The sequence below is a fragment of the Styela clava genome, chromosome 3, assembly GCF_964204865.1.
Source record: "Styela clava chromosome 3, kaStyClav1.hap1.2, whole genome shotgun sequence".
NCBI classification, from domain to species: domain Eukaryota; kingdom Metazoa; phylum Chordata; class Ascidiacea; order Stolidobranchia; family Styelidae; genus Styela; species Styela clava.
Genome location: NC_135252.1, coordinates 24870159 through 24894120, shown reverse-complemented (window position 1 = coordinate 24894120; position 23962 = coordinate 24870159). Strand labels below are relative to the sequence as shown.

The 23962-nt window shown below is 39.1% G+C and overlaps 55 non-coding genes across 55 annotated transcripts; 54 read left to right on the top strand and 1 right to left on the bottom strand.

Moving 5' to 3' along the window:
- The first annotated feature begins 223 nt into the window (after positions 1-223).
- Positions 224-305, top strand: Trnal-uag (transfer RNA leucine (anticodon UAG)). The gene has a single exon. It is a non-coding gene; the product is annotated as a tRNA-Leu (tRNA).
- Positions 306-474: 169 nt separating this feature from the next.
- Positions 475-547, top strand: Trnaa-ugc (transfer RNA alanine (anticodon UGC)). Its single transcript has one exon. It is a non-coding gene; the product is annotated as a tRNA-Ala (tRNA).
- A 307-nt stretch (positions 548-854) lies between these two features.
- On the top strand, positions 855-936 carry Trnal-aag (transfer RNA leucine (anticodon AAG)). The gene has a single exon. It is a non-coding gene; the product is annotated as a tRNA-Leu (tRNA).
- Positions 937-2119: 1183 nt separating this feature from the next.
- Positions 2120-2201, top strand: Trnal-uag (transfer RNA leucine (anticodon UAG)). The gene has a single exon. It is a non-coding gene; the product is annotated as a tRNA-Leu (tRNA).
- Positions 2202-2751: 550 nt separating this feature from the next.
- Trnal-aag (transfer RNA leucine (anticodon AAG)) lies at positions 2752-2833 on the top strand. The gene has a single exon. It is a non-coding gene; the product is annotated as a tRNA-Leu (tRNA).
- A 186-nt stretch (positions 2834-3019) lies between these two features.
- On the top strand, positions 3020-3092 carry Trnaa-agc (transfer RNA alanine (anticodon AGC)). The gene has a single exon. It is a non-coding gene; the product is annotated as a tRNA-Ala (tRNA).
- A 308-nt stretch (positions 3093-3400) lies between these two features.
- On the top strand, positions 3401-3482 carry Trnal-uag (transfer RNA leucine (anticodon UAG)). Its single transcript has one exon. It is a non-coding gene; the product is annotated as a tRNA-Leu (tRNA).
- A 286-nt stretch (positions 3483-3768) lies between these two features.
- Trnal-aag (transfer RNA leucine (anticodon AAG)) lies at positions 3769-3850 on the bottom strand. The gene has a single exon. It is a non-coding gene; the product is annotated as a tRNA-Leu (tRNA).
- Positions 3851-4377: 527 nt separating this feature from the next.
- Trnal-aag (transfer RNA leucine (anticodon AAG)) lies at positions 4378-4459 on the top strand. The gene has a single exon. It is a non-coding gene; the product is annotated as a tRNA-Leu (tRNA).
- Positions 4460-4560: 101 nt separating this feature from the next.
- Positions 4561-4633, top strand: Trnaa-agc (transfer RNA alanine (anticodon AGC)). The gene has a single exon. It is a non-coding gene; the product is annotated as a tRNA-Ala (tRNA).
- A 331-nt stretch (positions 4634-4964) lies between these two features.
- Trnal-uag (transfer RNA leucine (anticodon UAG)) lies at positions 4965-5047 on the top strand. The gene has a single exon. It is a non-coding gene; the product is annotated as a tRNA-Leu (tRNA).
- A 551-nt stretch (positions 5048-5598) lies between these two features.
- On the top strand, positions 5599-5680 carry Trnal-aag (transfer RNA leucine (anticodon AAG)). Its single transcript has one exon. It is a non-coding gene; the product is annotated as a tRNA-Leu (tRNA).
- A 101-nt stretch (positions 5681-5781) lies between these two features.
- Positions 5782-5854, top strand: Trnaa-agc (transfer RNA alanine (anticodon AGC)). Its single transcript has one exon. It is a non-coding gene; the product is annotated as a tRNA-Ala (tRNA).
- A 331-nt stretch (positions 5855-6185) lies between these two features.
- On the top strand, positions 6186-6268 carry Trnal-uag (transfer RNA leucine (anticodon UAG)). Its single transcript has one exon. It is a non-coding gene; the product is annotated as a tRNA-Leu (tRNA).
- Positions 6269-6707: 439 nt separating this feature from the next.
- Trnal-aag (transfer RNA leucine (anticodon AAG)) lies at positions 6708-6789 on the top strand. The gene has a single exon. It is a non-coding gene; the product is annotated as a tRNA-Leu (tRNA).
- Positions 6790-6890: 101 nt separating this feature from the next.
- Positions 6891-6963, top strand: Trnaa-agc (transfer RNA alanine (anticodon AGC)). Its single transcript has one exon. It is a non-coding gene; the product is annotated as a tRNA-Ala (tRNA).
- A 331-nt stretch (positions 6964-7294) lies between these two features.
- Trnal-uag (transfer RNA leucine (anticodon UAG)) lies at positions 7295-7377 on the top strand. Its single transcript has one exon. It is a non-coding gene; the product is annotated as a tRNA-Leu (tRNA).
- A 551-nt stretch (positions 7378-7928) lies between these two features.
- Positions 7929-8010, top strand: Trnal-aag (transfer RNA leucine (anticodon AAG)). Its single transcript has one exon. It is a non-coding gene; the product is annotated as a tRNA-Leu (tRNA).
- A 101-nt stretch (positions 8011-8111) lies between these two features.
- On the top strand, positions 8112-8184 carry Trnaa-agc (transfer RNA alanine (anticodon AGC)). The gene has a single exon. It is a non-coding gene; the product is annotated as a tRNA-Ala (tRNA).
- A 309-nt stretch (positions 8185-8493) lies between these two features.
- On the top strand, positions 8494-8575 carry Trnal-uag (transfer RNA leucine (anticodon UAG)). Its single transcript has one exon. It is a non-coding gene; the product is annotated as a tRNA-Leu (tRNA).
- Positions 8576-9126: 551 nt separating this feature from the next.
- Trnal-aag (transfer RNA leucine (anticodon AAG)) lies at positions 9127-9208 on the top strand. The gene has a single exon. It is a non-coding gene; the product is annotated as a tRNA-Leu (tRNA).
- A 962-nt stretch (positions 9209-10170) lies between these two features.
- On the top strand, positions 10171-10252 carry Trnal-uag (transfer RNA leucine (anticodon UAG)). Its single transcript has one exon. It is a non-coding gene; the product is annotated as a tRNA-Leu (tRNA).
- Positions 10253-10421: 169 nt separating this feature from the next.
- Trnaa-ugc (transfer RNA alanine (anticodon UGC)) lies at positions 10422-10494 on the top strand. Its single transcript has one exon. It is a non-coding gene; the product is annotated as a tRNA-Ala (tRNA).
- Positions 10495-10802: 308 nt separating this feature from the next.
- Trnal-aag (transfer RNA leucine (anticodon AAG)) lies at positions 10803-10884 on the top strand. The gene has a single exon. It is a non-coding gene; the product is annotated as a tRNA-Leu (tRNA).
- Positions 10885-10985: 101 nt separating this feature from the next.
- Trnaa-agc (transfer RNA alanine (anticodon AGC)) lies at positions 10986-11058 on the top strand. Its single transcript has one exon. It is a non-coding gene; the product is annotated as a tRNA-Ala (tRNA).
- A 309-nt stretch (positions 11059-11367) lies between these two features.
- Trnal-uag (transfer RNA leucine (anticodon UAG)) lies at positions 11368-11449 on the top strand. The gene has a single exon. It is a non-coding gene; the product is annotated as a tRNA-Leu (tRNA).
- Positions 11450-11618: 169 nt separating this feature from the next.
- Positions 11619-11690, top strand: Trnaa-ugc (transfer RNA alanine (anticodon UGC)). Its single transcript has one exon. It is a non-coding gene; the product is annotated as a tRNA-Ala (tRNA).
- Positions 11691-11998: 308 nt separating this feature from the next.
- Positions 11999-12081, top strand: Trnal-uag (transfer RNA leucine (anticodon UAG)). The gene has a single exon. It is a non-coding gene; the product is annotated as a tRNA-Leu (tRNA).
- Positions 12082-12250: 169 nt separating this feature from the next.
- On the top strand, positions 12251-12323 carry Trnaa-ugc (transfer RNA alanine (anticodon UGC)). Its single transcript has one exon. It is a non-coding gene; the product is annotated as a tRNA-Ala (tRNA).
- Positions 12324-12635: 312 nt separating this feature from the next.
- Trnal-aag (transfer RNA leucine (anticodon AAG)) lies at positions 12636-12717 on the top strand. The gene has a single exon. It is a non-coding gene; the product is annotated as a tRNA-Leu (tRNA).
- An 826-nt stretch (positions 12718-13543) lies between these two features.
- Trnal-uag (transfer RNA leucine (anticodon UAG)) lies at positions 13544-13625 on the top strand. Its single transcript has one exon. It is a non-coding gene; the product is annotated as a tRNA-Leu (tRNA).
- Positions 13626-13967: 342 nt separating this feature from the next.
- On the top strand, positions 13968-14040 carry Trnaa-ugc (transfer RNA alanine (anticodon UGC)). Its single transcript has one exon. It is a non-coding gene; the product is annotated as a tRNA-Ala (tRNA).
- Positions 14041-14348: 308 nt separating this feature from the next.
- Trnal-aag (transfer RNA leucine (anticodon AAG)) lies at positions 14349-14430 on the top strand. The gene has a single exon. It is a non-coding gene; the product is annotated as a tRNA-Leu (tRNA).
- Positions 14431-15256: 826 nt separating this feature from the next.
- On the top strand, positions 15257-15338 carry Trnal-uag (transfer RNA leucine (anticodon UAG)). The gene has a single exon. It is a non-coding gene; the product is annotated as a tRNA-Leu (tRNA).
- Positions 15339-15507: 169 nt separating this feature from the next.
- Trnaa-ugc (transfer RNA alanine (anticodon UGC)) lies at positions 15508-15580 on the top strand. The gene has a single exon. It is a non-coding gene; the product is annotated as a tRNA-Ala (tRNA).
- A 308-nt stretch (positions 15581-15888) lies between these two features.
- Trnal-aag (transfer RNA leucine (anticodon AAG)) lies at positions 15889-15970 on the top strand. The gene has a single exon. It is a non-coding gene; the product is annotated as a tRNA-Leu (tRNA).
- Positions 15971-16453: 483 nt separating this feature from the next.
- On the top strand, positions 16454-16535 carry Trnal-uag (transfer RNA leucine (anticodon UAG)). Its single transcript has one exon. It is a non-coding gene; the product is annotated as a tRNA-Leu (tRNA).
- Positions 16536-16704: 169 nt separating this feature from the next.
- Positions 16705-16777, top strand: Trnaa-ugc (transfer RNA alanine (anticodon UGC)). The gene has a single exon. It is a non-coding gene; the product is annotated as a tRNA-Ala (tRNA).
- Positions 16778-17085: 308 nt separating this feature from the next.
- Trnal-aag (transfer RNA leucine (anticodon AAG)) lies at positions 17086-17167 on the top strand. Its single transcript has one exon. It is a non-coding gene; the product is annotated as a tRNA-Leu (tRNA).
- A 483-nt stretch (positions 17168-17650) lies between these two features.
- Trnal-uag (transfer RNA leucine (anticodon UAG)) lies at positions 17651-17732 on the top strand. Its single transcript has one exon. It is a non-coding gene; the product is annotated as a tRNA-Leu (tRNA).
- Positions 17733-17901: 169 nt separating this feature from the next.
- On the top strand, positions 17902-17974 carry Trnaa-ugc (transfer RNA alanine (anticodon UGC)). The gene has a single exon. It is a non-coding gene; the product is annotated as a tRNA-Ala (tRNA).
- Positions 17975-18282: 308 nt separating this feature from the next.
- Positions 18283-18364, top strand: Trnal-uag (transfer RNA leucine (anticodon UAG)). Its single transcript has one exon. It is a non-coding gene; the product is annotated as a tRNA-Leu (tRNA).
- Positions 18365-18914: 550 nt separating this feature from the next.
- Positions 18915-18996, top strand: Trnal-aag (transfer RNA leucine (anticodon AAG)). The gene has a single exon. It is a non-coding gene; the product is annotated as a tRNA-Leu (tRNA).
- A 483-nt stretch (positions 18997-19479) lies between these two features.
- On the top strand, positions 19480-19561 carry Trnal-uag (transfer RNA leucine (anticodon UAG)). The gene has a single exon. It is a non-coding gene; the product is annotated as a tRNA-Leu (tRNA).
- Positions 19562-19730: 169 nt separating this feature from the next.
- Positions 19731-19803, top strand: Trnaa-ugc (transfer RNA alanine (anticodon UGC)). The gene has a single exon. It is a non-coding gene; the product is annotated as a tRNA-Ala (tRNA).
- Positions 19804-20111: 308 nt separating this feature from the next.
- Positions 20112-20193, top strand: Trnal-uag (transfer RNA leucine (anticodon UAG)). The gene has a single exon. It is a non-coding gene; the product is annotated as a tRNA-Leu (tRNA).
- Positions 20194-20743: 550 nt separating this feature from the next.
- On the top strand, positions 20744-20825 carry Trnal-aag (transfer RNA leucine (anticodon AAG)). Its single transcript has one exon. It is a non-coding gene; the product is annotated as a tRNA-Leu (tRNA).
- A 483-nt stretch (positions 20826-21308) lies between these two features.
- On the top strand, positions 21309-21390 carry Trnal-uag (transfer RNA leucine (anticodon UAG)). Its single transcript has one exon. It is a non-coding gene; the product is annotated as a tRNA-Leu (tRNA).
- Positions 21391-21559: 169 nt separating this feature from the next.
- On the top strand, positions 21560-21632 carry Trnaa-ugc (transfer RNA alanine (anticodon UGC)). Its single transcript has one exon. It is a non-coding gene; the product is annotated as a tRNA-Ala (tRNA).
- Positions 21633-21940: 308 nt separating this feature from the next.
- On the top strand, positions 21941-22022 carry Trnal-uag (transfer RNA leucine (anticodon UAG)). Its single transcript has one exon. It is a non-coding gene; the product is annotated as a tRNA-Leu (tRNA).
- A 537-nt stretch (positions 22023-22559) lies between these two features.
- On the top strand, positions 22560-22641 carry Trnal-aag (transfer RNA leucine (anticodon AAG)). The gene has a single exon. It is a non-coding gene; the product is annotated as a tRNA-Leu (tRNA).
- A 101-nt stretch (positions 22642-22742) lies between these two features.
- Positions 22743-22815, top strand: Trnaa-agc (transfer RNA alanine (anticodon AGC)). The gene has a single exon. It is a non-coding gene; the product is annotated as a tRNA-Ala (tRNA).
- Positions 22816-23124: 309 nt separating this feature from the next.
- Positions 23125-23206, top strand: Trnal-uag (transfer RNA leucine (anticodon UAG)). Its single transcript has one exon. It is a non-coding gene; the product is annotated as a tRNA-Leu (tRNA).
- Positions 23207-23375: 169 nt separating this feature from the next.
- Positions 23376-23448, top strand: Trnaa-ugc (transfer RNA alanine (anticodon UGC)). The gene has a single exon. It is a non-coding gene; the product is annotated as a tRNA-Ala (tRNA).
- A 308-nt stretch (positions 23449-23756) lies between these two features.
- On the top strand, positions 23757-23838 carry Trnal-uag (transfer RNA leucine (anticodon UAG)). The gene has a single exon. It is a non-coding gene; the product is annotated as a tRNA-Leu (tRNA).
- Positions 23839-23962: the final 124 nt, after the last annotated feature.

The window sequence follows — 23962 nt, the reverse complement described above, 5'->3', positions numbered from 1 at the left end:
ATACACTCAAAAAAGGTCTTTCATTATTTTATAATTTTAACCAATAAGTCAAAACAACCAATAAAAAACTAAAGATATGAATCCGCTCTTAATTGTAAGACAATAATCCCTCCACTCGCACTGCTAAGCTTAAGGTTCATCTATACAACGTAGTATGCATATATATTATTCTATTTGCATAAGTTGATGAAAATAGAATATACATTAACGCTGACATATGGAGGGTAGCGTGGCCGAGCGGTCTAAGGCGCTGGTTTTAGGCACCAGTCATTTCAATGGCGTGGGTTCGAATCCCACCGCTGCCAGTTTTTTTTAAAAATGTGTTACCACGAGAAGACTTGTAATATAATATTTCAAATAGAAAAATCCGGAAAACTAATAATGTTTGATGAAAAATTCTAAATTCCGTTTTTAAGCGCTGGTCTAAGGCACCAGTCATTTCGATAGCGTTGGTTCGAAACCGACAGTCGCATGGGGGATGTAGCTCATATGGTAGAGCGCGCGCTTTGCATGCGCGAGGTACCGGGATCGATGCCCGGCATCTCCAGACTTCTTTTGTTAAACAATACTAAATTTTCAGGGTGCTTTTGTGTTTTAATGGATATATTTTCAATTCGTTCCAACCTCTGGCATATACACTCAAAAAAGGTCTTTCATTATTTTATAATTTTACCCAATAAGTCAAAATATCCACAAAAAATAAAGATAGAAATCCGCTCCTAATTGTCCGACATAAATCTCACCACTCGCAATGCTAAGCTTAAGGTTCATCTATACAGCGTACTATGCATACATATTATTCTATTTGCATATGTTGATGAAAATAGAATATACATCAACGCTGATATATGCAGGGTAGCGTGGCCGAGCGGTCTAAGGCGCTGGTTTAAGGCACCAGTCATTTCGATGGCGTGGGTTCGAATCCCACCGCTGCCAATTTTTGCTCGAACTTTGATACCACGATAACTTGTAATATATTAATTCAAATAAAAAAATCCTAAAAACTAATAAGGTTTGATGAAAAACATAGTCGCATCGGGGATGTAGCTCATATGGTAGAGCGCGCGCTTAGCATGCGCGAGGCCGAGCGGTCTAAGGCGCTGGTTTAAGGCACCAGTCATTTCGATGGCGTGGGTTCGAATCCCACCGCTGCCAATTTTGGCTCGAACTTTGATACCACGATAACTTGTAATTTATTAATTCAAATAAAAAAATCCTAAAAAACTAATAAGGTTTGATGAAAAACATAGTCGCATCGGGGATGTATCTCATATGGTAGAGCGCGCGATTAGCGTGCGCGAGGTACCTGGATTGCATAAGTCTTCTAATTTATAGCGACATCATGGTCCGAGTCGCGTCGACCGTTGATTGTTCGAGTGAGGTGATAACGCGTTTCGATTTTTGGAGCGTTTACTTGATTGCCCCTCGACTGGAGAATCTATCGCAACACGCATCTCAACTGCAACGATAAGCCTGTTCCACAAACAAAGTTAAGTCTTTTGATGTCATACTTACTTTCACTGAAACTTTGAATCGATTTTACCGTTATCGTTTACTGAAGATTAGAATACACAACCAAGATTTCACACGTTTTAAACTACTAGACACTTGGAAGCGGACAGTTAAAAGAAAGCGCAGTCTCGGCACGCGTGGAGTCTAGGGAACAATATCATCAAACTCTGCACATGTCAACGAAATTTCAGATGTTTCAGAACGCCCGGCTACGCTACCTACACGATGGGATGTAGCTCATATGGTAGAGCGCGCGCTTAGCATGCGCGAGGTACCGGCATCGATGCCCGGCATCTCCAGATTACTTTTGTTAAACAATAATAAATTTCCAGGGTGCTTTTGTGTTTGAATTAAAATATGTTCAATTCGTTCCAACCTCTCGCATATACACTAAGAAAAAGTCTTTCATTGATCTATAATATTAACCAATAAGTCAAAATAACCATAAAAAACTAAAGATATGAATCCGCTCTTAATTAAAAGACATTAATTCCTCCACTCGCACTGCTAAGCTTAAGGTTCATCTATACAACGTAGTATGCATATATATTATTCTATTTGCATAAGTTGATGAAAATAGAATATACATTAACGCTGACATATGGAGGGTAGCGTGGCCGAGCGGTCTAAGGCGCTGGTTTTAGGCACCAGTCATTTCAATGGCGTTGGTTCGAATCCCACCGCTGCCAGTTTTTGTTCGAAATTTGTTACCACGAGAAGACTTGTAATATAATATTTCAAATAGAAAAATCCCGAAAACTAATAATGTTTGATGAAAAATTCCAAATTCCGTTTTTAGGCGCTGGTCTAAGGCACCAGTCATTTCGATAGCGTTGGTTCGAAACCGACAGTCGCATGGGGGATGTAGCTCATATGGTAGATCGCGCGCTTTGCATGCGCGAGGTACCGGGATCGATGCCCGGCATCTCCAGACTTTTTTTGTTAAACAATACTAAATTTTCAGGGTGCTTTTGTGTTTTAATGGATATATTTTCAATTCGTTCCAACCTCTGGCATATACACTCAAAAAAGGTCTTTCATTATTTCATAATTTTACCCAATAAGTCAAACTAACCACAAAAAAATAAAGATAGAAATCCGCTCCTAATTGTCAGACATAAATCTCACCACTCGCAATGCTAAGCTTAAGGTTCATCTATACAACGTACTTTGCATACATATTATTCTATTTGCATATGTTGATGAAAATAGAATATACATCAACGCTGATATATGCAGGGTAGCGTGGCCGAGCGGTCTAAGGCGCTGGTTTAAGGCACCAGTCATTTCGATGGCGTGGGTTCGAATCCCACCGCTGCCAGTTTTTGCTCGAACTTTGATACCACGATAACTTGTAATATATTAATTCAAATAAAAAAATCCTAAAAACTAATAAGGTTTGAAGAAAAACATAGTCGCATCGGGGATGTAGCTCATATGGTAGAGCGCGCGCTTAGCATGCGCGAGGTACCGGGATCGATGCCCGGCATATCCACATAGTCGCATCGGGGATGTAGCTCATATGGTAGAGCGCGCGCTTAGCATGCGCGAGGTACCGGGATCGATGCCCGGCATCTCCAGATTGCTTTAGTTAAGCAATAACAAATTTCCAGCGTGCTTTTGTGTTTGAATTAAAAAATGTTCAATTCGTTCCAACCTCTCGCATATACATTAAGAAAAAGTCTTTCATTGATATATAATTTTAACCAATAAGTCAAAATAACCATAAAAAACTAAAGATATGAATCCGCTCTTAATTGTAAGACATTAATCCCTCCACTCGCACTGCTAAGCTTAAGGTTCATCTATACAACGTAGTATGCATATATATTATTCTATTTGCATAGGTTGATGAAAATATAATATACATTAATGCTGACATATGTAGGGTAACGTGGCCGAGCGGTCTAAGGCGCTGGTTTTAGGCACCAGTCATTTCAATGGCGTGGGTTCGAATCCCACCGCTGCCAGTTTTTTTTTCAAAATTTGTTACCACGAGAAGACTTGTAATATAATATTTCAAATAGAAAAATCCCGAAAACTAATAATGTTTAATGAAGAATTCCAAATTCCGTTTTAGGCGCTGGTCTGATGCACCAGTCATTTCGATAGCGTTGGTTCGAATGCGCCAGTCGCATGGGGGATGTAGCTCATATGGTAGAGCGCGCGCTTTGCATGCGCGAGGTACCGTGATCGATGCCCGGCATCTCCAGACTTCTTTTGTTAAACAATACTAAATTTTCAGGGTGCAAAAATTGGCAGCGGTGGGATTCGAGCCCACGCCATCGAAATGACTGGTGCCTTAAACCAGCGCCTTAGACCGCTCGGCCACGCTACCCTGCATTTTGCACGAGAAGACTTGTAATATAATATTTCAAATAGAAAAATCCCGAAAACTAATAATGTTTGATGAAAAATTCCAAATTCCGTTTTTAGGCGCTGGTCTAAGGCACCAGTCATTTCGATAGCGTTGGTTCAAAACCGACAGTCGCATGGGGGATGTAGCTCATATGGTAGAGCGCGCGCTTTGCATGCGCGAGGTACCGGGAAATCTCCAGACTTCTTTTGTTAAACAATACTAAATTTTCAGGGTGCTTTTGTGTTTTAATGGATATATTTTCAATTCGTTCCAACCTCTGGCATATACACTCAAAAAAGGTCTTTCATTATTTCATAATTTTACCCAATAAGTCAAACTAACCACAAAAAAATAAAGATAGAAATCCGCTCCTAATTGTCAGACATAAATCTCACCACTCGCAATGCTAAGCTTAAGGTTCATCTATACAACGTACTTTGCATACATATTATTCTATTTGCATATGTTGATGAAAATAGAATATACATCAACGCTGATATATGCAGGGTAGCGTGGCCGAGCGGTCTAAGGCGCTGGTTTAAGGCACCAGTCATTTCGATGGCGTGGGTTCGAATCCCACCGCTGCCAATTTTTGCTCGAACTTTGGTACCACGATAACTTGTAATTTATTAATTCAAATAAAAAAATCCTAAAAACTAATAAGGTTTGATGAAAAACATAGTCGCATCGGGGATGTAGCTCATATGGTAGAGCGCGCGCTTAGCATGCGCGAGGTACCGGGATCGATGCCCGGCATCTCCACATAGTCGCATCGGGGATGTAGCTCATATGGTAGAGCGCGCGCTTAGCATGCGTGAGGTACCGGGATCGATGCCCGGCATCTCCAGATTACTTTAGTTAAACAATAACAAATTTCCAGCGTGCTTTGGTGTTTGAATTAAAAAATGTTCGATTCGTTCCAACCTCTTGCATATACACTAAGAAAAAGTCTTTCATTGATATATAATTTTAACCAATAAGTCCACTCGTACTGCTAAGCTTAAGGTTCATCTATACAACGTAGTATGCATATATAATATTCTATTTGCATAGGTTGATGAAAATATAATAAACATTAATGCTGACATATGTAGGTTAACGTGGCCGAGCGGTCTAAGGCGCTGGTTTTAGGCACCAGTCATTTCAATGGCGTGGGTTCGAATCCCACCGCTGCCAGTTTTTTTTTCAAAATTTGTTACCACGAGAAGACTTGTAATATAATATTTCAAATAGAAAAATCCCGAAAACTAATAATGTTTGATGAAAAATTCCAAATTCCGTTTTTAGGCGCTGGTCTAAGGCACCAGTCATTTCGATAGCGTTGGTTCGAAACCGACAGTCGCATGGGGGATGTAGCTCATATGGTAGAGCGCGCACTTCGCATGCGCGAGGTACCGGGATCGATGCCCGGCATCTCCAGATTTCATTTGTTAAACAATACTAAATTTTCAGGGTGCTTTTGTGTTTTAATGGATATATTTTCAATTCGTTCCAACCTCTGACATATACACTCAAAAAAGGTCTTTCATTATTTCATAATTTTACCCAATAAGTCAAACTAACCACAAAAAAATTAAGATAGAAATCCGCTCCTAATTGTCAGACATAAATCTCACCACTCGCAATGCTAAGCTTAAGGTTCATCTATACAACGTACTTTGCATACATATTATTCTATTTGCATATGTTGATGAAAATAGAATATACATCAACGCTGATATATGCAGGGTAGCGTGGCCGAGCGGTCTAAGGCGCTGGTTTAAGGCACCAGTCATTTCGATGGCGTGGGTTCGAATCCCACCGCTGCCAATTTTTGCTCGAACTTTGGTACCACGATAACTTGTAATTTATTAATTCAAATAAAAAAATCCTAAAAACTAATAAGGTTTGATGAAAAACATAGTCGCATCGGGGATGTAGCTCATATGGTAGAGCGCGCGCTTAGCATGCGCGAGGTACCGGGATCGATGCCCGGCATCTCCACATAGTCGCATCGGGGATGTAGCTCATATGGTAGAGCGCGCGCTTAGCATGCGTGAGGTACCGGGATCGATGCCCGGCATCTCCAGATTACTTTAGTTAAACAATAACAAATTTCCAGCGTGCTTTGGTGTTTGAATTAAAAAATGTTCGATTCGTTCCAACCTCTTGCATATACACTAAGAAAAAGTCTTTCATTGATATATAATTTTAACCAATAAGTCCACTCGTACTGCTAAGCTTAAGGTTCATCTATACAACGTAGTATGCATATATAATATTCTATTTGCATAGGTTGATGAAAATATAATATACATTAATGCTGACATATGTAGGTTAACGTGGCCGAGCGGTCTAAGGCGCTGGTTTTAGGCACCAGTCATTTCAATGGCGTGGGTTCGAATCCCACCGCTGCCAGTTTTTTTTTCAAAATTTGTTACCACGAGAAGACTTGTAATATAATATTTCAAATAGAAAAATCCCGAAAACTAATAATGTTTGATGAAAAATTCCAAATTCCGTTTTTAGGCGCTGGTCTAAGGCACCAGTCATTTCGATAGCGTTGGTTCGAAACCGACAGTCGCATGGGGGATGTAGCTCATATGGTAGAGCGCGCACTTCGCATGCGCGAGGTACCGGGATCGATGCCCGGCATCTCCAGATTTCATTTGTTAAACAATACTAAATTTCTGGAGATAGAAATAAAGATAGAAATCCGCTCCTAATTGTCAGACATAAATCTCACCACTCGCAATGCTAAGCTTAAGGTTCATCTATACAACGTACTTTGCATACATATTATTCTATTTGCATATGTTGATGAAAATAGAATATACATCAACGCTGATATATGCAGGGTAGCGTGGCCGAGCGGTCTAAGGCGCTGGTTTAAGGCACCAGTCATTTCGATGGCGTGGGTTCGAATCCCACCGCTGCCAATTTTTGCTCGAACTTTGGTACCACGATAACTTGTAATTTATTAATTCAAATAAAAAAATCCTAAAAACTAATAAGGTTTGATGAAAAACATAGTCGCATCGGGGATGTAGCTCATATGGTAGAGCGCGCGCTTAGCATGCGCGAGGTACCGGGATCGATGCCCGGCATCTCCACATAGTCGCATCGGGGATGTAGCTCATATGGTAGAGCGCGCGCTTAGCATGCGTGAGGTACCGGGATCGATGCCCGGCATCTCCAGATTACTTTAGTTAAACAATAACAAATTTCCAGCGTGCTTTGGTGTTTGAATTAAAAAATGTTCGATTCGTTCCAACCTCTTGCATATACACTAAGAAAAAGTCTTTCATTGATATATAATTTTAACCAATAAGTCCACTCGTACTGCTAAGCTTAAGGTTCATCTATACAACGTAGTATGCATATATAATATTCTATTTGCATAGGTTGATGAAAATATAATATACATTAATGCTGACATATGTAGGTTAACGTGGCCGAGCGGTCTAAGGCGCTGGTTTTAGGCACCAGTCATTTCAATGGCGTGGGTTCGAATCCCACCGCTGCCAGTTTTTTTTTCAAAATTTGTTACCACGAGAAGACTTGTAATATAATATTTCAAATAGAAAAATCCCGAAAACTAATAATGTTTGATGAAAAATTCCAAATTCCGTTTTTAGGCGCTGGTCTAAGGCACCAGTCATTTCGATAGCGTTGGTTCGAAACCGACAGTCGCATGGGGGATGTAGCTCATATGGTAGAGCGCGCACTTCGCATGCGCGAGGTACCGGGATCGATGCCCGGCATCTCCAGATTTCATTTGTTAAACAATACTAAATTTTCAGGGTGCTTTTGTGTTTTAATGGATATATTTTCAATTCGTTCCAACCTCTGACATATACACTCAAAAAAGGTCTTTCATTATTTCATAATTTTACCCAATAAGTCAAACTAACCACAAAAAAATAAAGATAGAAATCCGCTCCTAATTGTCAGACATAAATCTCACCACTCGCAATGCTAAGCTTAAGGTTCATCTATACAACGTACTATGCATACATATTATTCTATTTGCATATGTTGATGAAAATAGAATATACATCAACGCTGATATATGCAGGGTAGCGTGGCCGAGCGGTCTAAGGCGCTGGTTTAAGGCACCAGTCATTTCGATGGCGTGGGTTCGAATCCCACCGCTGCCAATTTTTGCTCGAACTTTGATACCACGATAACTTGTAATATATTAATTCAAATAAAAAAATCCTAAAAACTAATAAGGTTTGATGAAAAACATAGTCGCATCGGGGATGTAGCTCATATGGTAGAGCGCGCGCTTAGCATGCGCGAGGTACCGGGATCGATGCCCGGCATCTCCAGATTACTTTTGTTAAACAATTATAAATTTCCAGCGTGCTTTTGTGTTTGAATTAAAATATGTTCAATTCGTTCCAACCTCTCGCATATACACTAAGAAAAAGTCTTTCATTGATCTATAATTTTAACCAATAAGTCAAAATAACCATAAAAAAACTAAAGATATGAATCCGCTCTTAATTGTAAGACAATAATCCCTCCACTCGCACTGCTAAGCTTAAGATTCATCTATACAACGTAGTATGCATATATATTATTCTATTTGCATAAGTTGATGAAAATAGAATATACATTAACGCTGACATATGGAGGGTAGCGTGGCCGAGCGGTCTAAGGCGCTGGTTTTAGGCACCAGTCATTTCAATGGCGTGGGTTCGAATCCCACCGCTGCCAGTTTTTTTTTTAAAATGTGTTACCACGAGAAGACTTGTAATATAATATTTCAAATAGAAAAATCCCGAAAACTAATAATGTTTGATGAAAAATTCCAAATTCCGTTTTTAGGCGCTGGTCTAAGGCACCAGTCATTTCGATAGCGTTGGTTCGAAACCGACAGTCGCATGGGGGATGTAGCTCATATGGTGGAGCGCGCGCTTTGCATGCGCAAGGTACCGGGATCGATGCCCGGCATCTCCAGACTTCTTTTGTTAAACAATACTAAATTTTCAGGGTGCTTTTGTGTTTTAATGGATATATTTTCAATTCGTTCCAACCTCTGGCATATACACTCAAAAAAGGTCTTTCATTATTTTATAATTTTACCCAATAAGTCAAAATAACCACAAAAAAATAAAGATAGAAATCCACTCCTAATTGTCAGACATAAATCTCACCACTCGCAATGCTAAGCTTAAGATTCATCTATACAACGTTCTATGCATACATATTATTCTATTTGCATATGTTGATGAAAATAGAATATACATCAACGCTGATATATGCAGGGTAGCGTGGCCGAGCGGTCTAAGGCGCTGGTTTAAGGCACCAGTCATTTCGATGGCGTGGGTTCGAATCCCACCGCTGCCAATTTTGGCTCGAACTTTGATACCACTATAACTTGTAATATATTAATTCAAATAAAGAAATCCTAAAAACTAATAAGGTTTGATGAAAAACATAGTCACATCGGGGATGTAGCTCATATGGTAGAGCGCGCGATTAGCGTGCGCGTGGTACCTGGATTGCATAAGTCTTCTAATTTATAGCGACATCATGGTCCGGGTCGAGTCGACCGTTGATTGTTCGAGTGAGGTGATAACGCGTTTCGATTTTTGGGGCGTTTACTTGATTGCCCCTCGACTGGAGAATCTCTCGCAACACGCATCTCAACTGCAACGATAAGCCTGTTCCACAAAATAAGTTAAGTCTTTTGATGTCATACTTACTTTCACTGAAACTTTGAATCGATTTTACCGTTATCGTTTACTGAAGATTAGAATACACAACCAAGATTTTACACGTTTTAAACTACTAGACACTTGGAAGCGGACAGTCAAAAGGAAGCGCAGTCTCGGCACGCGTGGAGTCTAGGGAACAATATCAACAAACTCTGCACATGTCAACGAAATTTCATATGTTTCAGAACGTCCGGCTACGCTACCTACACGATGGGATGTAGCTCATATGGTAGAGCGCGCGCTTAGCATGCGCGAGGTACCGGGATCGATGCCCGGCATCTCCAGATTACTTTTGTTAAACAATAATAAATTTCCAGGGTGCTTTTGTGTTTGAATTAAAATATGTTCAATTCGTTCCAACCTCTCGCATATACACCAAGAAAAAGTCTTTCATTGATCTATAATTTTAACCAATAAGTCAAAATAACCATAAAAACTAAAGATATGAATCCGCTCTTAATTGTAAGACATTAATTCCTCCACTCGCACTGCTAAGCTTAAGGTTCATCAATACAACGTAGTATGCATATATATTATTCTATTTGCATAAGTTGATGAAAATAGAATATACATTAACGCTGACATATGGAGGGTAGCGTGGCCGAGCGGTCTAAGGCGCTGGTTTTAGGCACCAGTCATTTCAATGGCGTTGGTTCGAATCCCACCGCTGCCAGTTTTTGTTCGAAATTTGTTACCACGAGAAGACTTGTAATATAATATTTCAAATAGAAAAATCCCGAAAACTAATAATGTTTGATGTAAAATTCCAAATTCCGTTTTTAGGCGCTGGTCTAAGGCACCAGTCATTTTGATAGCGTTGGTTCGAAACCGACAGTCGCATAGGGGATGTAGCTCATATGGTAGAGCGCGCGCTTTGCATGCGCGAGGTACCGGGATCGATGCCCGGCATCTCCAGATTTCTTTTGTTAAACAATACTAAATTTTCAGGGTGCCTTTGTGTTTTAATGGATATATTTTCAATTCGTTCCAACCTCTGGCATATACACTCAAAAAAGGTCTTTCATTATTTCATAATTTTACCCAATAAGTCAAACTAACCACAAAAAAATAAAGATAGAAATCCGCTCCTAATTGTCAGACATAAATCTCACCACTCGCAATGCTAAGCTTAAGGTTCAACTATACAACGTACTATGCATACATATTATTCTATTTGCATATGTTGATGAAAATAGAATATACATCAACGCTGATATATGCAGGGTAGCGTGGCCGCGCGGTCTAAGGCGCTGGTTTAAGGCACCAGTCATTTCGATGGCGTGGGTTCGAATCCCACCGCTGCCAATTTTTGCTCGAACTTTGATACCACGATAACTTGTAATATACTAATTCAAATAAAAAAATCCTAAAAACTAATAAGGTTTGATGAAAAACATAGTCGCATCGGGGATGTAGCTCATATGGTAGAGCGCGCGCTTAGCATGCGCGAGGTACCGGGATCGATGCCCGGCATCTCCAGATTACTTTTGTTAAACAATTATAAATTTCCAGCGTGCTTTTGTGTTTGAATTAAAATATGTTCAATTCGTTCCAACCTCTCGCATATACACTAAGAAAAAGTCTTTCATTGATCTATAATTTTAACCAATAAGTCAAAATAACCATAAAAAAACTAAAGATATGAATCCACTCTTAATTGTAAGACAATAATCCCTCCACTCGCACTGCTAAGCTTAAGGTTCATCTATACAACGTAGTATGCATATATATTATTCTATTTGCATAAGTTGATGAAAATAGAATATACATTAACGCTGACATATGGAGGGTAGCGTGGCCGAGCGGTCTAAGGCGCTGGTTTTAGGCACCAGTCATTTCAATGGCATGGGTTCGAATCCCACCGCTGCCAACTTTTTCTAAAAAAGTGTTACCACGAGAAGACTTGTAATATAATATTTCAAATAGAAAAATCCCGAAAACTAATAATGTTTGATGAAAAATTCCAAATTCCGTTTTTAGGCGCTGGTCTAAGGCACCAGTCATTTCGATAGCGTTGGTTCGAAACCGACAGTCGCATGGGGGATGTAGCTCAATGGTAGAGCGCGCGCTTTGCATGCGCGAGGTACCGGGATCGATGCCCGGCATCTCCAGACTTCTTTTGTTAAACAATACTAAATTTTCAGGGTGCTTTTGTGTTTTAATGGATATATTTTCAATTCGTTCCAACCTCTGGCATATACACTCAAAAAAGGTCTTTCATTATTTTATAATTTTAACCAATAAGTCAAAATAACCATAAAAAAACTAAAGATATGAATCCGCTCTTAATTGTAAGACAATAATCCCTCCACTCGCACTGCTAAGCTTAAGGTTCATCTATACAACGTAGTATGCATATATATTATTCTATTTGCATAAGTTGATGAAAATAGAATATACATTAACGCTGACATATGGTGGCTAGCGTGGCCGAGCGGTCTAAGGCGCTGGTTTTAGGCGCCAGTCATTTCAATGGCGTGGGTTCGAATCCCACCGCTGCCAGTATTTTTTTAAAATGTGTTACCACGAGAAGACTTGTAATATAATATTTCAAATAGAAAAATCCCGAAAACTAATAATGTTTGATGAAAAATTCCAAATTCCGTTTTTAGGCGCTGGTCTAAGGCACCAGTCATTTCGATAGCGTTGGTTCGAAACCGACAGTCGCATGGGGGATGTAGCTCATATGGTAGAGCGCGCGCTTTGCATGCGCGAGGTACCGGGATCGATGCCCGGCATCTCCAGACTTCTTTTGTTAAACAATACTAAATTTTCAGGGTGCTTTTGTGTTTTAATGGATATATTTTCAATTCGTTCCAACCTCTGGCATATACACTCAAAAAAGGTCTTTCATTATTTTATAATTTTACCCAATAAGTCAAAATAACCACAAAAAAATAAAGATAAAAATCCGCTCCTAATTGTCAGACATAAATCTCACCACTCGCAATGCTAAGCTTAATTAAGGTTCATCTATACAACGTACTATGCATACATATTATTCAATTTGCATATGTTGATGAAAATAGAATATACATCAACGCTGATATATGCAGGGTAGCGTGGCCGAGCGGTCTAAGGCGCTGGTTTAAGGCACCAGTCATTTCGACGGCGTGGGTTCGAATCCCACCGCTGCCAATTTATGCTCGAACTTTGATACCACGATAACTTGTAATATATTAATTCAAATAAAAAAATCCTAAAAACTAATAAGGTTTGATGAAAAACATAGTCGCATCGGGGATGTAGCTCATATGGTAGATTGCATAAGTCTTCTAATTTATAGCGACATCATGGTCCGGGTCGCGTCGACCGTTGATTGTTCGAGTGAGGTGATAACGCGTTTCGATTTTTGGGGCGTTTACTTGATTGCCCCTCGACTGGAGAATCTATCGCAACACGCATCTCAACTGCAACGATAAGCCTGTTCCACAAAATAAGTTAAGTCTTTTGATGTCATACTTACTTTCACTGAAACTTTGAATCGATTTTACCGTTATCGTTTACTGAAGATTAGAATACACAACCAAGATTTCACACGTTTTAAACTACTAGACACTTGGAAACGGACAGTTAAAAGGAAGCGCAGTCTCGGCACGCGTGGAGTCGCGCGCTTAGCATGCGCGAGGTACCGGGATCGATGCCCGGCATCTCCAGATTACTTTTGTTAAACAATAATAAATTTCCAGGGTGCTTTTGTGTTTGAATTAAAATATGTTCAATTCGTTCCAACCTCTCGCATATACACCAAAAAAAAGTCTTTCATTGATCTATAATTTTAACCAATAAGTCAAAATAACCATAAAAAACTAAAGATATGAATCCGCTCATAATTGTAAGACATTAATTCCTCCACTCGCACTGCTAAGCTTAAGGTTCATCAATACAACATAGTATGCATATATATTATTCTATTTGCATAAGTTGATGAAAATAGAATATACATTAACGCTGACATATGGAGGGTAGCGTGGCCGAGCGGTCTAAGGCGCTGGTTTTAGGCACCAGTCATTTTAATGGCGTTGGTTCGAATCCCACCGCTGCCAGTTTTAGTTCGAAATTTGTTACCACGAGAAGACTTGTAATATAATACTTCAAATAGAAAAGTCCCGAAAACTAATAATGTTTGATGAAAAATTCCAAATTCCGTTTTTAGGCGCTGGTCTAAGGCACCAGTCATTTCGATAGCGTTGGTTCAAAACCGACAGTCGCATGGGGGATATTTTTTTAAAATGTGTTACCACGAGAAGACTTGTAATATAATATTTCAAATAGAAAAATCCCGAAAACTAATAATGTTTGATGAAAAATTCCAAATTCCGTTTTTAGGCGCTGGTCTAAGGCACCAGTCATTTCGATAGCGTTGGTTCGAAACCGACAGTCGCATGGGGGATGTAGCTCATATGGTAGAGCGCGCGCTTTGCATGCGCGAGGTACCGGGATCGATGCCCGGCATCTCCAGACTTCTTTTGTTAAACAATACTAAATTTTCAGGGTGCTTTTGTGTTTTAATGGATATATTTTCAATTCGTTCCAACCTCTGGCATATACACTCAAAAAAGGTCTTTCATTATTTTATAATTTTACCCAATAAGTCAAAATAACCACAAAAAAATAAAGATAGAAATCCGCTCCTAATTGTCAGACATAAATCTCACCACTCGCAATGCTAAGCTTAAGGTTCATCTATACAACGTACTATGCATACATATTATTCAATTTGCATATGTTGATGAAAATAGAATATACATCAACGCTGATATATGCAGGGTAGCGTGGCCGAGCGGTCTAAGGCGCTGGTTTAAGGCACCAGTCATTTCGACGGCGTGGGTTCGAATCCCACCGCTGCCAATTTATGCTCGAACTTTGATACCACGATAACTTGTAATATATTAATTCAAATAAAAAAATCCTAAAAACTAATAAGGTTTGATGAAAAACATAGTCGCATCGGGGATGTAGCTCATATGGTAGATTGCATAAGTCTTCTAATTTATAGCGACATCATGGTCCGGGTCGCGTCGACCGTTGATTGTTCGAGTGAGGTGATAACGCGTTTCGATTTTTGGGGCGTTTACTTGATTGCCCCTCGACTGGAGAATCTATCGCAACACGCATCTCAACTGCAACGATAAGCCTGTTCCACAAAATAAGTTAAGTCTTTTGATGTCATACTTACTTTCACTGAAACTTTGAATCGATTTTACCGTTATCGTTTACTGAAGATTAGAATACACAACCAAGATTTCACACGTTTTAAACTACTAGACACTTGGAAACGGACAGTTAAAAGGAAGCGCAGTCTCGGCACGCGTGGAGTCGCGCGCTTAGCATGCGCGAGGTACCGGGATCGATGCCCGGCATCTCCAGATTACTTTTGTTAAACAATAATAAATTTCCAGGGTGCTTTTGTGTTTGAATTAAAATATGTTCAATTCGTTCCAACCTCTCGCATATACACCAAAAAAAAGTCTTTCATTGATCTATAATTTTAACCAATAAGTCAAAATAACCATAAAAAACTAAAGATATGAATCCGCTCATAATTGTAAGACATTAATTCCTCCACTCGCACTGCTAAGCTTAAGGTTCATCAATACAACATAGTATGCATATATATTATTCTATTTGCATAAGTTGATGAAAATAGAATATACATTAACGCTGACATATGGAGGGTAGCGTGGCCGAGCGGTCTAAGGCGCTGGTTTTAGGCACCAGTCATTTTAATGGCGTTGGTTCGAATCCCACCGCTGCCAGTTTTAGTTCGAAATTTGTTACCACGAGAAGACTTGTAATATAATACTTCAAATAGAAAAGTCCCGAAAACTAATAATGTTTGATGAAAAATTCCAAATTCCGTTTTTAGGCGCTGGTCTAAGGCACCAGTCATTTCGATAGCGTTGGTTCGAAACCGACAGTCGCATGGGGGATGTAGCTCATATGGTAGAGCGCGCGCTTTGCATGCGCGAGGTACCGGGATCGAAGCCCGGCATCTCCAGACTTCTTTTGTTAAACAATACTAAATTTACAGGGTGCTCTTGTGTTTTAATGGATATATTTTCAATTCGTTCCAACCTCTGGCATATACACTCAAAAAAGGTCTTTCATTATTTCATAATTTTACCCAATAAGTCAAACTAACCACAAAAAAATAAAGATAGAAATCCGCTCCTAATTGTCAGACATAAATCTCACCACTCGCAATGCTAAGCTTAAGGTTCATCTATACAACGTACTATGCATACATATTATTCTATTTGCATATGTTGATGAAAATAGAATATACATCAACGCTGATATATGCAGGGTAGCGTGGCCGAGCGGTCTAAGGCGCTGGTTTAAGGCACCAATCATTTCGATGGCGTGGGTTCGAATCCCACCGCTGCCAATTTTTGCTCGAACTTTGATACCACGATAACTTGTAATATATTAATTCAAATAAAAAAATCCTAAAAACTAATAAGGTTTGATGAAAAACATAGTCGCATCGGGGATGTAGCTCATATGGTAGAGCGCGCGCTTAGCACGCGCGAGGTACCTGGATCGATGCCCGGCATCTCCAGATTACTTTTGTTAAACAATTATAAATTTCCAGCGTGCTTTTGTGTTTGAATTAAAATATGTTCAATTCGTTCCAACCTCTCGCATATACACTAAGAAAAAGTCTTTCATTGATCTATAATTTTAACCAATAAGTCAAAATAACCATAAAAAAACTAAAGATATGAATCCGCTCTTAATTGTAAGACAATAATCCCTCCACTCGCACTGCTAAGCTTAAGGTTCATCTATACAACGTAGTATGCATATATATTATTCTATTTGCATAAGTTGATGAAAATAGAATATACATTAACGCTGACATGTGGAGGGTAGCGTGGCCGAGCGGTCTAAGGCGCTGGTTTTAGGCACCAGTCATTTCAATGGCGTGGTTTCGAATCCCACCGCTGCCAGTTTTTGTTCAAAATTTGTTACCACGAGAAGACTTGTAATATAATATTTCAAATAGAAAAATCCCGAAAACTAATAATGTTTGATGAAAAATTCCAAATTCCGTTTTTAGGCGCTGGTCTAAGGCACCAGTCATTTCGATAGCGTTGGTTCGAAACCGACAGTCGCATGGGGGATGTAGCTCATATGGTAGAGCGCGCGCTTTGCATGCGCGAGGTACCGGGATCGAAGCCCGGCATCTCCAGACTTCTTTTGTTAAACAATACTAAATTTACAGGGTGCTCTTGTGTTTTAATGGATATATTTTCAATTCGTTCCAACCTCTGGCATATACACTCAAAAAAGGTCTTTCATTATTTCATAATTTTACCCAATAAGTCAAACTAACCACAAAAAAATAAAGATAGAAATCCGCTCCTAATTGTCAGACATAAATCTCACCACTCGCAATGCTAAGCTTAAGGTTCATCTATACAACGTACTATGCATACATATTATTCTATTTGCATATGTTGATGAAAATAGAATATACATCAACGCTGATATATGCAGGGTAGCGTGGCCGAGCGGTCTAAGGCGCTGGTTTAAGGCACCAGTCATTTCGATGGCGTGGGTTCGAATCCCACCGCTGCCAATTTTTGCTCGAACTTTGATACCACGATAACTTGTAATATATTAATTCAAATAAAAAAATCCTAAAAACTAAGAAGGTTTGATGAAAAACATAGTCGCATCGGGAATGTAGCTCATATAGTAGAGCGCACGCTTAGCATGCGCGAGGTACCGGGATCGATGCCCGGCATCTCCAGATTACTTTTGTTAAACAATTATAAATTTCCAGCGTGCTTTTGTGTTTGAATTAAAATATGTTCAATTCGTTCCAACCTCTCGCATATACACTAAGAAAAAGTCTTTCATTGATCTATAATTTTAACCAATAAGTCAAAATAACCATAAAAAAACTAAAGATATGAATCCGCTCTTAATTGTAACACAATAATCCCTCCACTCGCACTGCTAAGCTTAAGGTTCATCTATACAACGTAGTATGCATATATATTATTCTATTTGCATAAAATGATGAAAATAGAATATACATTAACGCTGACATATGGAGGGTAGCGTGGCCGAGCGGTCTAAGGCGCTGGTTTTAGGCACCAGTCATTTCAATGGCGTGGGTTCGAATCCCACCGCTGCCAGTTCTTTTAAAAAATGTGTTACCACGAGAAGACTTGTAATATAATATTTCAAATAGAAAAATCCCGAAAACTAATAATGTTTGATGAAAAATTCCAAATTCCGTTTTTAGGCGCTGGTCTAAGGCACCAGTCATTTCGATAGCGTTGGTTCGAAACCGACAGTCGCGTGGGGGATGTAGCTCATATGGTAGAGCGCGCGCTTTGCATGCGCGAGGTACCGGGATCGATGCCCGGCATCTCCAGACTTCTTTTGTTAAACAATACTAAATTTTCAGGGTGCTTTTGTGTTTTAATGGATATATTTTCAATTCGTTCCAACCTCTGGCATATACACTCAAAAAAGGTCTTTCATTATTTTATAATTTTAACCAATAAGTCAAAATAACCATAAAAAACTAAAGATATGAATCCGCTCTTAATTGTAAGACAATAATCCCTCCACTCGCACTGCTAAGCTTAAGGTTCATCTATACAACGTAGTATGCATATATATTATTCTATTTGCATAAGTTGATGAAAATAGAATATACATTAACGCTGACATATGGAGGGTAGCGTGGCCGAGCGGTCTAAGGCGCTGGTTTTAGGCACCAGTCATTTCAATGGCGTGCGTTCGAATCCCACCGCTGCCAGTTTTTTTTAAAAATGTGTTACCACGAGAAGACTTGTAATATAATATTTCAAATAGAAAAATCCCGAAAACTAATAATGTTTGATGAAAAATTCCAAATTCCGTTTTTAAGCGCTGGTCTAAGGTACCAGTCATTTCGATAGCGTTGGTTCGAAACCGACAGTCGCGTGGAGGATGTAGCTCATATGGTAGAGCGCGCGCTTTGCATGCGCGAGGTACCGGGATCGATGCCCGGCATCTCCAGACTTCTTTTGTTAAACAATACTAAATTTTCAGGGTGCTTTTGTGTTTTAATGGATATATTTTCAATTCGTTCCAACCTCTGGCATATACACTCAAAAAAGGTCTTTCATTATTTCATAATTTTACCCAATAAGTCAAACTAACCACAAAAAAATAAAGATAGAAATCCGCTCCTAATTGTCAGACATAAATCTCACCACTCGCAATGCTAAGCTTAAGGTTCATCTATACAACGTACTATGCATACATATTATTCTATTTGCATATGTTGATGAAAATAGAATATACATCAACGCTGATATATGCAGGGTAGCGTGGCCGAGCGGTCTAAGGCGCTGGTTTAAGGCACCAGTCATTTCGATGGCGTGGGTTCGAATCCCACCGCTGCCAATTTTTGCTCGAACTTTGATACCACGATAACTTGTAATATATTAATTCAAATAAAAAAATCCTAAAAACTAAGAAGCTTTGATGAAAAACATAGTCGCATCGGGGATGTAGCTCATATAGTAGAGCGCGCGCTTAGCATGCGCGAGGTACCGGGATCGATGCCCGGCATCTCCAGATTACTTTTGTTAAACAATTATAAATTTCCAGCGTGCTTTTGTGTTTGAATTAAAATATGTTCAATTCGTTCCAACCTCTCGCATATACACTAAGAAAAAGTCTTTCATTGATCTATAATTTTAACCAATAAGTCAAAATAACCATAAAAAAACTAAAGATATGAATCCGCTCTTAATTGTAAGACAATAATCCCTCCACTCGCACTGCTAAGCTTAAGGTTCATCTATACAACGTAGTATGCATATATATTATTCTATTTGCATAAAATGATGAAAATAGAATATACATTAACGCTGACATATGGAGGGTAGCGTGGCCGAGCGGTCTAAGGCGCTGGTTTTAGGCACCAGTCATTTCAATGGCGTGGGTTCGAATCCCACCGCTGCCAGTTTTTTTAAAAAATGTGTTACCACGAGAAGACTTGTAATATAATATTTCAAATAGAAAAATCCCGAAAACTAATAATGTTTGATGAAAAATTCCAAATTCCGTTTTTAGGCGCTGATCTAAGGCACCAGTCATTTCGATAGCGTTGGTTCGAAACCGACAGTCGCGTGGGGGATGTAGCTCATATGGTAGAGCGCGCGCTTTGCATGCGCGAGGTACCGGGATCGATGCCCGGCATCTCCAGACTTCTTTTGTTAAACAATACTAAATTTTCAGGGTGCTTTTGTGTTTTAATGGATATATTTTCAATTCGTTCCAACCTCTGGCATATACACTCAAAAAAGGTCTTTCATTATTTTATAATTTTAACCAATAAGTCAAAATAACCATAAAAAACTAAAGATATGAATCCGCTCTTAATTGTAAGACAATAATCCCTCCACTCGCACTGCTAAGCTTAAGGTTCATCTATACAACGTAGTATGCATATATATTATTCTATTTGCATAAGTTGATGAAAATAGAATATACATTAACGCTGACATATGGAGGGTAGCGTGGCCGAGCGGTCTAAGGCGCTGGTTTTAGGCACCAGTCATTTCAATGGCGTGGGTTCGAATCCCACCGCTGCCAGTTTTTTTTAAAAATGTGTTACCACGAGAAGACTTGTAATATAATATTTCAAATAGAAAAATCCCGAAAACTAATAATGTTTGATGAAAAATTCCAAATTCCGTTTTTAAGCGCTGGTCTAAGGTACCAGTCATTTCGATAGCGTTGGTTCGAAACCGACAGTCGCGTAGAGGATGTAGCTCATATGGTAGAGCGCGCGCTTTGCATGCGCGAGGTACCGGGATCGATGCCCGGCATCTCCAGACTTCTTTTGTTAAACAATACTAAATTTTCAGGGTGCTTTTGTGTTTTAATGGATATATTTTCAATTCGTTCCAACCTCTGGCATATACACTCAAAAAAGGTCTTTCATTATTTCATAATTTTACCCAATAAGTCAAACTAACCACAAAAAAATAAAGATAGAAATCCGCTCCTAATTGTCAGACATAAATCTCACCACTCGCAATGCTAAGCTTAAGGTTCATCTATACAACGTACTATGCATACATATTATTCTATTTGCATATGTTGATGAAAATAGAATATACATCAACGCTGATATATGCAGGGTAGCGTGGCCGAGCGGTCTAAGGCGCTGGTTTAAGGCACCAGTCATTTCGATGGCGTGGGTTCGAATCCCACCGCTGCCAATTTTTGCTCGAACTTTGATACCACGATAACTTGTAATATATTAATTCAAATAAAAAAATCCTAAAAACTAAGAAGGTTTGATGAAAAACATAGTCGCATCGGGGATGTAGCTCATATAGTAGAGCGCGCGCTTAGCATGCGCGAGGTACCGGGATCGATGCCCGGCATCTCCAGATTACTTTTGTTAAACAATTATAAATTTCCAGCGTGCTTTTGTGTTTGAATTAAAATATGTTCAATTCGTTCCAACCTCTCGCATATACACTAAGAAAAAGTCTTTCATTGATCTATAATTTTAACCAATAAGTCAAAATAACCATAAAAAAACTAAAGATATGAATCCGCTCTTAATTGTAAGACAATAATCCCTCCACTCGCACTGCTAAGCTTAAGGTTCATCTATACAATGTAGTATGCATATATATTATTCTATTTGCATAAAATGATGAAAATAGAATATACATTAACGCTGACATATGGAGGGTAGCGTGGCCGAGCGGTCTAAGGCGCTGGTTTTAGGCACCAGTCATTTCAATGGCGTGGGTTCGAATCCCACCGCTGCCAGTTTTTTTAAAAAATGTGTTACCACGAGAAGACTTGTAATATAATATTTCAAATAGAAAAATCCCGAAAACTAATAATGTTTGATGAAAAATTCCAAATTCCGTTTTTAGGCGCTGGTCTAAGGCACCAGTCATTTCGATAGCGTTGGTTCGAAACCGACAGTCGCGTGGGGGATGTAGCTCATATGGTAGAGCGCGCGCTTTGCATGCGCGAGGTACCGGGATCGATGCCCGGCATCTCCAGACTTCTTTTGTTAAACAATACTAAATTTTCAGGGTGCTTTTGTGTTTTAATGGATATATTTTCAATTCGTTCCAACCTCTGGCATATACACTCAAAAAAGGTCTTTCATTATTTTATAATTTTAACCAATAAGTCAAAATAACCATAAAAAACTAAAGATATGAATCCGCTCTTAATTGTAAGACAATAATCCCTCCACTCGCACTGCTAAGCTTAAGGTTCATCTATACAACGTAGTATGCATATATATTATTCTATTTGCATAAGTTGATGAAAATAGAATATACATTAACGCTGACATATGGAGGGTAGCGTGGCCGAGCGGTCTAAGGCGCTGGTTTTAGGCACCAGTCATTTCAATGGCGTGGGTTCGAATCCCACCGCTGCCAGTTTTTTTTAAAAATGTGTTACCACGAGAAGACTTGTAATATAATATTTCAAATAGAAAAATCCCGAAAACTAATAATGTTTGATGAAAAATTCCAAATTCCGTTTTTAAGCGCTGGTCTAAGGCACCAGTCATTTCGATAGCGTTGGTTCGAAACCGACAGTCGCGTGGAGGATGTAGCTCATATGGTAGAGCGCGCGCTTTGCATGCGCGAGGTACCGGCATCTCCAGACTTCTTTTGTTAAACAATACTAAATTTTCAGGGTGCTTTTGTGTTTTAATGGATATATTTTCAATTCGTTCCAACCTCTGGCATATACACTCAAAAAAGGTCTTTCATTATTTCATAATTTTACCCAATAAGTCAAACTAACCACAAAAAAATAAAGATAGAAATCCGCTCCTAATTGTCAGACATAAATCTCACCACTCGCAATGCTAAGCTTAAGGTTCATCTATACAACGTACTATGCATACATATTATTCTATTTGCATATGTTGATGAAAATAGAATATACATCAACGCTGATATATGCAGGGTAGCGTGGCCGAGCGGTCTAAGGCGCTGGTTTAAGGCACCAGTCATTTCGATGGCGTGGGTTCGAATCCCACCGCTGCCAATTTTTGCTCGAACTTTGATACCACGATAACTTGTAATATATTAATTCAAATAAAAAAATCCTACAAACTAATAAGGTTTGATGAAAAACATAGTCGCATCGGGGATGTAGCTCATATGGTAGAGCGCGCGCTTAGCATGCGCGAGGTACCGGGATCGATGCCCGGCATCTCCAGATTACTTTTGTTAAACAATTATAAATTTCCAGCGTGCTTTTGTGTTTGAATTAAAATATGTTCAATTCGTTCCAACCTCTCGCATATACACTAAGAAAAAGTCTTTCATTGATCTATAATTTTAACCAATAAGTCAAAATAACCATAAAAAAACTAAAGATATGAATCCGCTCTTAATTGTAAGACAATAATCCCTCCACTCGCACTGCTAAGCTTAAGGTTCATCTATACAACGTAGTATGCATATATATTATTCTATTTGCATAAAATGATGAAAATAGAATATACATTAACGCTGACATATGGAGGGTAGCGTGGCCGAGCGGTCTAAGGCGCTGGTTTTAGGCACCAGTCATTTCAATGGCGTGGGTTCGAATCCCACCGCTGCCAGTTTTTTTTTTAAATGTGTTACCACGAGAAGACTTGTAATATAATATTTCAAATAGAAAAATCCCGAAAACTAATAATGTTTGATGAAAAATTCCAAATTCCGTTTTTAGGCGCTGGTCTAAGGCACCAGTCATTTCGATAGCGTTGGTTCGAAACCGACAGTCGCATGGGGGATGTAGCTCATATGGTAGAGCGCGCGCTTTGCATGCGCGAGGTACCGGGATCGATGCCCGGCATCTCCAGACTTCTTTTGTTAAACAATACTAAATTTTCAGGGTGCTTTTGTGTTTTAATGGATATATTTTCAATTCGTTCCAACCTCTGGCATATATACTCAAAAAAGGTCTTTCATTATTTTATAATTTTAACCAATAAGTCAAAATAACCATAAAAAACTAAAGATATGAATCCGCTCTTAATTGTAAGACAATAATCCCTCCACTCGCACTGCTAAGCTTAAGGTTCATCTATACAACGTAGTATGCATATATATTATTCTATTTGCATAAGTTGATGAAAATAGAATATACATTAACGCTGACATATGGAGGGTAGCGTGGCCGAGCGGTCTAAGGCGCTGGTTTTAGGCACCAGTCATTTCAATGGCGTGGGTTCGAATCCCACCGCTGCCAGTTTTTTTTAAAAATGTGTTACCACGAGAAGACTTGTAATATAATATTTCAAATAGAAAAATCCCGAAAACTAATAATGTTTGATGAAAAATTCTAAATTCCGTTTTTAAGCGCTGGTCTAAGG